At 44.6% G+C, this 9,685-nt stretch overlaps 1 protein-coding gene across 5 annotated transcripts in view; it reads left to right on the top strand.

The window, feature by feature from the left end:
- LOC139263125 (protein numb homolog) overlaps positions 1-9,685 on the top strand; it is a 228,782-nt gene that overhangs the window by 15,678 nt on the left and 203,419 nt on the right. The window contains exon 1 of one of the 5 annotated variants that reach the window (XM_070878705.1): positions 1,573-1,627. The exons of 2 other annotated variants lie outside the window; for them this stretch is intronic. The gene's annotated coding sequence lies outside the window, so the exon portion shown is untranslated. Of the gene's footprint in view, positions 1-1,572; positions 1,628-9,685 lie in introns of those variants that run through there. 2 more of the 5 variants (XM_070878704.1, XM_070878708.1) reach the window with 2 other exon arrangements.

Below are 9,685 nucleotides of genomic sequence, written 5' to 3'. Positions count from 1 at the left end.
GGTGGGAGGGTGGGGGGCGGTGGAGGGGAGTCAGGTCTGAGTCGGGTCCGGTCCAGAAGCGGGAGTCGGGTCGGGAGGAAGCAGGAGCTGGCCGTGGGAGGAGCCTTATTCACGCAGCCCCAGTGAGGCCATTCGGCCAGGGCTATAGGGGCTGCGTGCTTCGGCCCCTCCCACACAGTTTTGGGCGCCTGGATCTACTGCACATGCGCGCCCACTGTAGCGTGCATGTGCAGAGGTCCCGGCACTGTATTCAGCGCAGGACCTGGCTCCGACCCCTACAGCTCCTACTGCGCTGCGCCGAGCCGAGGGCCAGAGGACATGCAGGGAGCTGGTGAATCTGGAGGTTTTTTTGTGGCGCGAAAAACGGGCGTCCAGGTCGGGACTGCGCCGTTCTAGGCGCGGCTCGAAACTTGGGCCCATAGAAGGGGGCCATTTGGCCCATCATGCCTGTGCCAACTCTTTGAAAGTTATCCAATTATTCCCACTCCCCTGCTCTTTCCTCAGCTCTGCAAATTTTTCCTTTTTGATGTATTTATCCAATTCCCTTTTGAAAGTTACTTTGAATCTGCTTCCACCACTCTTTCAGGTAGTGCATTCCAGATTCACATAACTTGCTGCATTTTTGAAATAAATAAATAGATGTTCCCTATCTCGCCTCTGGTTCCTTTTTGCCATTGATAAAAATATGCGTCCTGTGATTTTTTTTCTTGCTTTGTATCAAAGTTCTCACCGCGATTTTGAAAATCTTGCACAAAAACTTCAAAACATAATTTTCTGCCTTGGTGTCACAGCTAATGGATGCTCGAAATAAGCTGTGTAGCCAAATCTGATCTGGTGATATTTTCCAAGTAGTGCTTAAACACCAAAGCTTTATAGCAGTGTGTGTATGTCTGTAAAAATGGCGCTCAGCGTGGGGATGAGACCTGCTAAACTCAATACCAGTAAGTGAGTTACAATATTTCAAAGATTGGATTTGAAAGATATGTGGCTTCCAATGTCTTGACATCTTGCTGTAAATCTCTTAAGAATTGCTGAATTCCTGGAGAAATAATGTGTGTTCTAACTTGATATTTTAAAGTAGCTTTTACTTTTTTATGTACATTGAGGTTTAGTTTTGAGCCAAGTTTCAAGGTCTAAGATACTCTAGAGCTACTCATTCTTACCGAGCCAAGTGGTCACCCTGAGCAAAAGTTGTAATAGATCCAGCATAAGCACACCAACAACATCATTGCCAGATAACTGAATGGAATGGGAACGGTGGTCTGATTTCTCTCTTCCGCTGCCCCCCATGGAGACAGAGTCCAATTGTTGTGCCAGTATCTCTCAATGTAATTGTTGGGTGATTGTTGTCACAGAGGTGCTTCTACATTTTGGCTGAATAGTTGAAGTATTCAGGTTTACACTTGTAAGAATACACCATTTTTTGCTGTAACTCTGCTATAATTTGGTCAGTTTTTAAGTTTGGCCAAATTATATAACCCAGCATGCCTTGCGTGGCCAAGAAGCTAGCTACTGTGACAATTGTTAATTAAAACATATCGAACTAGCAAAGCTGTCTTTTCTCACAGATAAGGAGGACGAGGCTGTGAAAAGACCCACGTGAATGTGCAGTCAGGAGAGCAACCTGGTCAGTTGTCAATTAAAGAGCCATGTCTAATTACTGTCGAACCGACCACTCGCTGGTTTTAGTATGTGTGAGTTTTGCTCATGATCGCTTGAGCTTAGAGTAAAAGGAATAGATTTGTACATGTTTATGAATAATCCGAGATTATTGTGCACTAGTTCTATTGGGGGCTTGCTTGTAATCTCTCTTTGGTTTTAAGTAAAGGAAAAATGACCCCGTAAAGGGGAAACAAAATCTCCGTGTCTTGAGTTATCTGTTCCACAAATCTGAACTCTATATAAACTTGTTAGACAGCACATCTTGCAGATTAATTGGTGCCCGAACAGGGACCCGTTCAGATCAGACAATGGCAAAAACAGTGGATGAGTTAGTCACAAAGCATGTGGCAGGGAAGTTGCCTCTCCGGGAGAGGTGGGCCAATAAATCGACCACTCAGTATGAATGCGGTGTTTGCTTATTATCATTTGATCTGAAAGTAAAGGGATATTACTATATGCTGAAGTATAATCAGGGATATTATGTGCTATAGTTTTGTGTGAACTTAGTTGTTTTTAAGTAGAAGTTGTGCTTCACAAATCCAGTGGCTTTTGTGTTTTGTTCTATGGGTCTGAAGTCTGATAACTGTCAGATGGGGCGATGTGCGATTCCCACATGACGTACAGGCATACGAAGGCAAGGACCTTACGCTAAACATCCGTAAGACAAAGGTCCTCCACCAACCTGTCCTCACCGCACAGCACTGCCCCCCCCCCCCCCCCCCAGTCATCAAGATCCACGGCGCGGCCCTGGACAACGTGGACCACTTCCCATATCTCGGGGGCCTCCTATTAATAAGAGCCGGCATTGACGACGATATCTAACACTGCCTCCAGTGCGCCAGTGCAGCCTTTGGCTGCCTGCGGAAAAGAGAGTTTGAAGACCAGGCCCTCGAAAGGGCTGTAGTAATACCCGCCCTCCTGCATGGCTCAGAAACATGGACCATGTACAGTAGACACCTCCAGTCGCTGGAGAAATACCACCAACGATGTCTCCAAGATTCTACAAATCCCCTGGGAGGATAGACGTACCAACATTAGCGTCCTTGATCAGTCCAACATCCCCAGCATTGAAACACTGACCACACTTGATCAGCTCCGCTGGGCAGGCCACATTGTCCGCATGCTAGACACGAGACTGCCAAAGCAAGCGCTCTACTCTGAACTCCTTCACGGCAAGCGAGCCAAAGGTGGGCAGCGGAAACGTTACAAGGACACCCTCAAAGCCTCCCTGATAAAGTGCAACATCCCCACTGACACCTGGGAGTCCCTGGCCAAAGACCGCCCTAAGTGGAGGAAGTGCATCCGGGAGGGCGCTGAGCATCTCAAGTCTCATCGCTGAAAGCATGCAGAAATCAAGCGCAGGCAGCTGAAAGTGTGCGGCAAACCTGTTCCACCCAACCCTTCCCTCAACGACTATCTGTCCCACCTGTGACAGAGTCTCGTATTGGACTGTTCAGCCACCAAAGAACTCACTTCAGGAGTGGAAGCAAGTCTCCCTCGATTCCGAGGGACTGCCTATGATGGATGATGACAGGTAGACTGGGCGAGGGGTGATTTCCCCACGTCTTACATCCTGTATCAACCAATGAAGCAGGTTTGTTATTGTTGGTCTATGTGCTTTCCCCAGCCACTTGTGATTATGCAGAGTTGTTTTACATTCAGTTGCTTTGAATTGGATCTGTCTGCTTCTGATATTGCAGGTTGGCTTCTACACCAGCCGAAACACTACCTGGTATTGCAAGAAAAATAGATTTCATGATGTCAAAGGTTTGTATTGTACACTTTGTATAGTTTTGGTCCAAAGACAAACTTGCTGCTTGTGACCTCTTGTCTACCTGAGGAACTTTTTAAAACTCCTAAACTGTCTAGAGTAGTAGAGATATTACATTTTCCTGCTCCTAGGAAGATTATATTTTGTTCAGGTCAGAATGATCAAAACCGTGTGCAAAGTCTCTGACGTGTTCCCTTGATTACATTCATAGTTTAGAAAAGCATTAAATTACTCACCTGATTTGTTGGTGAAAGCCTCTTTGCAGACTTGTGTGCTTTGTGTTTGGATACAGAATGATTACAACACCATTTTATTGAAGTACCTCACTGCACTATTTATGCTTTGTGCAATCTAGTAGTGAAGTAAAAGTGTGAAGTTTACATGCCTAAAAACTATTAATTTGACAGATTTCCCCTGTTCATAGTTGGAATAATGTAAGCAATCCTGCGCATCCCATTATAGGAAGGGCATTAGAGCCATGGAAAATGTACAGCAAAGACTCACTGAAGAAGGCTGTAAATTATTATTTTTTCAAGGGGTGGGGGGGGGGATTATAGTATTTTGAGGGGGTTAATAGTGGCAAATTGTTTCCTAGCGTTGACTAATTGATAACCAGCACAGACTGCATTACCATGACAAATGGAACACTTTACCACAAGTGACTTGAGGCATAGTACATCATCTGAAAGGAAATTGGTTATGTGTTTGAAAAGGATGTATGTAAGATGATATGAGGGGAAATGACAGAGAAATAGGATTCAAGTAGATAGCTGAATTTGAAGAACAAGCACTGACACAGATCTCTTCCTCTGCATGATTGATGGCAAAGCAGTTTTAATCATTTGGATTCACGGGAATGGGTTTTGAAAAATCAATCGAGGAAAAAATATCCATCATCATCATCATAGGCAGTCCCTCGGAATCGAGGAAGACTTGCTTCCACTCCTGAAGTGAGTTCTTTGGTGGCTGAACAGTCCAATACGCGAGCCACAGACTCTGTCACAGGTGGGACAGATAGGCCTTGAGGGAAGGGGTGGGTGAGACTGGTTTGCCGCACGCTCTTTCCGCTGTCTGCGTTTGGTTTCTGCATGCTCTCGACGATGAGACTCTAGGTGCTCCGCGCCCTCCCGGATGCACTTTCTTCACTTAGGGCGGTCTTTGGCCAGGGACCCCCAGGTGTCAGTGGGGATGTTGCATTTTATCAGGGAGGCTTTGAGGGTGTCCTTGTACCGTTTCCGCTGCCCACCTTTGGCTCGTTTGCATTGGAGGAGCTTCGAGTAGCGCACTTGCTTTGGGAGTCTCGTGTCTGGCATGCGAACTATGTGGCCTGCCCAGCAGAGCTGATCGAGTGTGGTCAGTGCTTCAATGCTGGGGATGTTAGCCTGGTCGAGGACGCTAATGTTGGTGCACCTGTCCTCCCAGGGGATTTGTAGGATCTTGCCCATTATTATATGATCAACATTTTACATATATATAATATATCTGTAATTTGTTTTAAATTGAAATCGTACTGATTTTCAACACCTGAATATAATTTTGCAGCCCATTTAAAAATAATTCTGACTTGTATAATCCTACAAATATTGCAGAATTTCCCTATTTTCAGTTTTTGGTAAGTTGTCCTTGTGGAAGATCAATTTAAAGAAAATATCAACATGCTCTACTGATGTACTTGAGTTAAAGTCGCATTGCATCTTTTCTGCTTGATTCTACTGTGTTTCAGCATTGTGATATCACTTATTATAGTTCTAGTGCTTTGCAAATCTGTAACCGTGTCTTCTGACAACCTCCTGATACTAGTGGAGTAACATTTGCTTTTTTCCAGTCATGACTGTTTGTTTTGATTTTGAACACAGTGACGTTAAGTCTGCTGCTCTCCACACCAAAATAAAAATGCAGCTGGTCAATTCGGCATTGTATGAGGACAATTCTCCAACATCCAATCCTTGAGACCTTAATGTATCATTTTCTCTTTCTCCCCCCCACCCCGGGTTGTACTTTAGGGTTGAGAAGATGCAATTGTTTGTATTTTAATTCTTTTTGGAAGCCATGCAGCTATTGGCCTAAATGATCTGTCGGTAATATCAATTTTCATCATGGTATTGAACTTTAAAACTACATTTTTATTGTGGAAATAAACTCTGCTTGAAATTGTAATTGGAGCTGAGTGAAGGGAAAAGATTTTTTGAACTTACAATATCACAGCACATCATATGCTTAATAGACTAAGTTAGGATACTGGTAAAGAGATGAGATTCACAGGAGAATATTAAATCTCTAACCTCCTCCAGCTTTACAACCCCCCCCCCCCCCCCCCCCCACCACCTGAAATCTCAATTTTTCTGACTCTGTCTGGCACACTTGTGCATCCCCTCCTCCCTCTGGCGCCCCATTGACGGCTGTGCCTTAAGACACCTATGCTCCACATGCTAATATTCCCTCCTGTGATCTGTTTGACTCTCTCTCCACCTTTTTGTTTTTAAGACCCATGTAAAATCCCACTTATTTAACCAATCTTTTGGTTCCCCCTCCTAATATCTCGTCTTTGCATCCATTAAAAAAAAATGCTTCTGTGAATCACTTTGGGAGGCTTTTATATGTTGGAGGTGCTATACAAATGCAAGTTGTTGTAATTATTAAGCTGGAGTTCACTCATTTGAACAAAAAAACATTGCCAGGTGGATTTCCAAGTACCAGGAAAACAATGCATAGAAACGGGATCTGGGACAAAGTTCATCATGACACTTTTTGGATGCCAAGAGAAGGTTGGACAGGCCAGCAATATAGAAATGGCAAGTTGAGCACTCTGCCTACCTATGGTGTTCATGGGTAGTGGCTCTTCCCTCTGCTTACAGAGGCATGGCAAAAATAACATTTCTGTAGGTGGTCTTGGTGCCCCCAGTGGCATGGGCACCACCTTGATAGTATGCCTCTGCTACTGGAGCTCTTGAATAAGAAATAGGAGCACGAGAAGGCCATTTGGTCTCTCGAGCCTGCTCCGCCATTAAGATCATGGCTGATCTACCTCAAGTCCACTTTCCTGCACTATCCCCATATCCCTAATTTCCTTAATATCCAAAAATCTATTGACCTCTGACGTGAATATACTCAACAACTGAGCCTACACAGCCCTTTGGGGTAGAAGATTCACCATCCTCTGAGTGAAGATATTTTTCCTGAAATGGCCGACCCTTTATTCTGAGACTGTGACCCCTGGTTCTAGATTCCCCAGCCAGGGAAAACATCTTCCCTGCTTCTACCCTATAAAGCCCTGAAGAATTTTGTATGCTTCAATGGGATCACCCCTCATTATTCCAGCTGTGGTCTCATCAGGGCCCTATATAATAACCACACTTGATCAGCACTGCTGGGCAGGCCACATTGTTTGCATGCCTGACACGAGACTCCCAAAGCAAGTGCTGTACTCTGAACTCCTCCTTGGCAAACGAGCCAAAGGTGGGCAGAGGAAAAATTACAAGGACACCCTCCAAAGTCTCCTTGATAAAGTGCAACATCCCCACTGACACCTGGGAGTCCCTGGCCAAAGACTGCCCTAAGTGGAGGAAGTGCATCTGGGAGGGCGCTGAACATGCAGAAAACAAGTACAGACAGCGGAAGGAGCGTGCGGCAAACCAGTCCCAACCACCCTTTCCTTCAATGACTGTCCCACCTGAGACAGGAACTGTAGTTCTCGTATTGGTCTGTTCAGCCACTTAAGGACTCATTCTAAGAGTGGAAGCAAGTCCTCCTCAACTCCGAGGGACTGCCTATGATGATGATGATATAATTGCAGTAAGACGTCTTTAACCTTTATACTCCAATCCTCTTGTAGTCAAGGACAACATACCATTTGCTTGCTTAATTGCTTGCTGTACCTGCATGTTAACTTTCAGTAATTTGTGTACAAGGACACCCAGGTACCTCCTGAACACCAACATTTCCCAATCTCTCACCATTTAAAAAAAATACTCTGCTTTTCTATTTTTCCTTCACATTTCTCCACATTATATTCCATTTGTCATGTTCTTGCCCACTCACTTAGCCTGTCTATATCTCCTTGAAGCCTCTTTGCATCCTCCTCATAACTTACATTCCCACCTAGCTTTGTATCATCAGCAAACTTTGATATATTACATTTGATTCCCTTATCTAAATCATTGATCTAGATTGTGAATAGCTGAGGCCCAGCGCTGATCCTTGTGGTACCCTACTAGTTGCAGTCTGCCAACCCGAAAATGACCCGTTTAATCCTACTCTCTGTTTTCTGTCCGTTAACCAATCCTCAATCCATGCAAGTATGTTGCCCCTAATTTTGTTTAATTAACCTCTTGTGTGGCACCTTTATTGAATGCCTTCTGAAAATCCAAATACACCACATCCACGGTTCCCCCTTATCTATTCTGCTCGTTACAGCCTCAAAAAAACTCAACAGATTTGTCAAACATGATTTACCTTTCATAAATCCGTGTTGACTCTGCCCAATCCTATTATTATTTTCCAAGTGCTCTGTTACCACATCCATAATAATAGATTCTAGCATTTTCCATACTAATATCAGGCTAACTGGTCTGTAGTTCCCCGTTTTCTCTCCCTCCTTTTCTAAATAGTGGGGTTACATTTACTACCTTCCAATCCGCATAAACAGGTCATTTTCAGGTTAGCAGATTGTAACTAGTGGGGTACCGCAAGGAATCTATGCTTGGGCCTCAGCTATTCACAATCTATATCAATGATTTAGATAAGGGAATCAAATGTAATATATCCAAGTTTGCTGATGTTATAAAGCTAGGTGGGAATGTAAGTTGTGAGGAGGATGCAAAGAGGCTTCAAGGGGGATATAGACGGGCTAAATGAGTGGACAAGAACATGGCAAATGGAATATAGGGCCCAAGTTTCCACACGATACAAAACGGGCGCCCCTCCGAGCTGGGCGCCCGTTTTTCACGCCTAAAATGGCGCCGGAAAAAAACCTCGCGATTCTGGAGAGCCCTGCAGCTCCTTGTCTGTTTGGCGCGGCGCCCACGGGGGCGGAGCCTACACTCACGCCGATTTTGTAAGTGGGAGGGGGTGGGTACTATTTAAATTAGTTTTTTTCCTCCGGCAACGCTGCGCGTGCGCGTTGGAGTGTTCGCGCATGCGCAGTGTGAAGGAAACATTGGCACTAGGCCATTTTTGTAGTTCTTTGTAGCTGTTTAATTTTTGAACATTTTTTAATCAAAGCACATTGCCATCAGCACTGAGGCTTCCTGCAGCCTTCTCACTGTCTCCTTCCTCCCCCCCCCCCCCCAGCGGAAACGTCTTCCTCCCCCCCCCCCCCCACTGCGTTCGGGCGGGCCCGCACTCCCTCCCACCGTCGGGAACGGCTTCCTTCCCCTCCACCCCCCCCCCAGCCGTCGGGAACGAAAGAACGAACTTGTGAGGCTGGCTGAAGCACTTTCACACAGGTAGGAAGATGGTTTATTTAATCTTTTCTTTGCTTATAAATGTTTATTCAGGTTGGATTTATTTGTATAAGTATAAATAAGGATTTATTGTAGAATTTAATGACTTCCCTTCTCCCTCTCCCCCTCGTTCTGGACGCCTAATTTGTAACCTGCGCCTGATTTATTAATGTGTAGAACAGGTTTTTTCAGTTCTACAAAAATCTTCACTTGCTCCATTCTACTTTAGCTTGGAGTACGTTTTCACTGTGGAAACTTTCAAATCAGGCGTCAGTGGCCGGACACGCCCCCTTTTGAAGAAAAAATTCTGTTCCAAAGTAGAACTGTTCTACCTGACTAGAACTGCAGAAAAAAAAATGTGGAGAATTGCGATTTCTAAGATAGTCCGTTCTCCACCAGTTGCTCCTAAAAATCAAGCGCAAATCATGTGGAAACTTGGGCCCATAATGTGGAGAAATGTGAAGTTACCACTTTGGTAGGAAAAATAGAAAAGCAAAGTATTTTTTTTTAAATGGTGATTGGAAGATGACTATATCTACATATATAGCCACCTCTTTCAAAACCCTAGGATGTAGGCCATCAAATCCAGGGGATTTATCGGCTTTCAGTCCCTTGCGAGCATTTCTCTTGCAGATCTAAAATCAATGTTCGCAAGACGCTTTTCAATATTACAAAACTGAAATAGACCTGTAAGAGTTATTCCGTTAAATTGATGGATTTACCACTGGTTGGAGTCATACCTAGCTTAAAGGAAGATGGTTGTGGTTGTAGGAGGTCCATAATCTCAGTCTGAGGACATCACTGCAGGAGA

Source organism: Pristiophorus japonicus, chromosome 4 (assembly GCF_044704955.1).
Source record: "Pristiophorus japonicus isolate sPriJap1 chromosome 4, sPriJap1.hap1, whole genome shotgun sequence".
In the NCBI taxonomy this organism is placed as follows: domain Eukaryota; kingdom Metazoa; phylum Chordata; class Chondrichthyes; family Pristiophoridae; genus Pristiophorus; species Pristiophorus japonicus.
The sequence above is the reverse complement of the archived record's forward strand: the minus strand, read 5'-3'. Positions and strand labels throughout refer to the sequence as shown.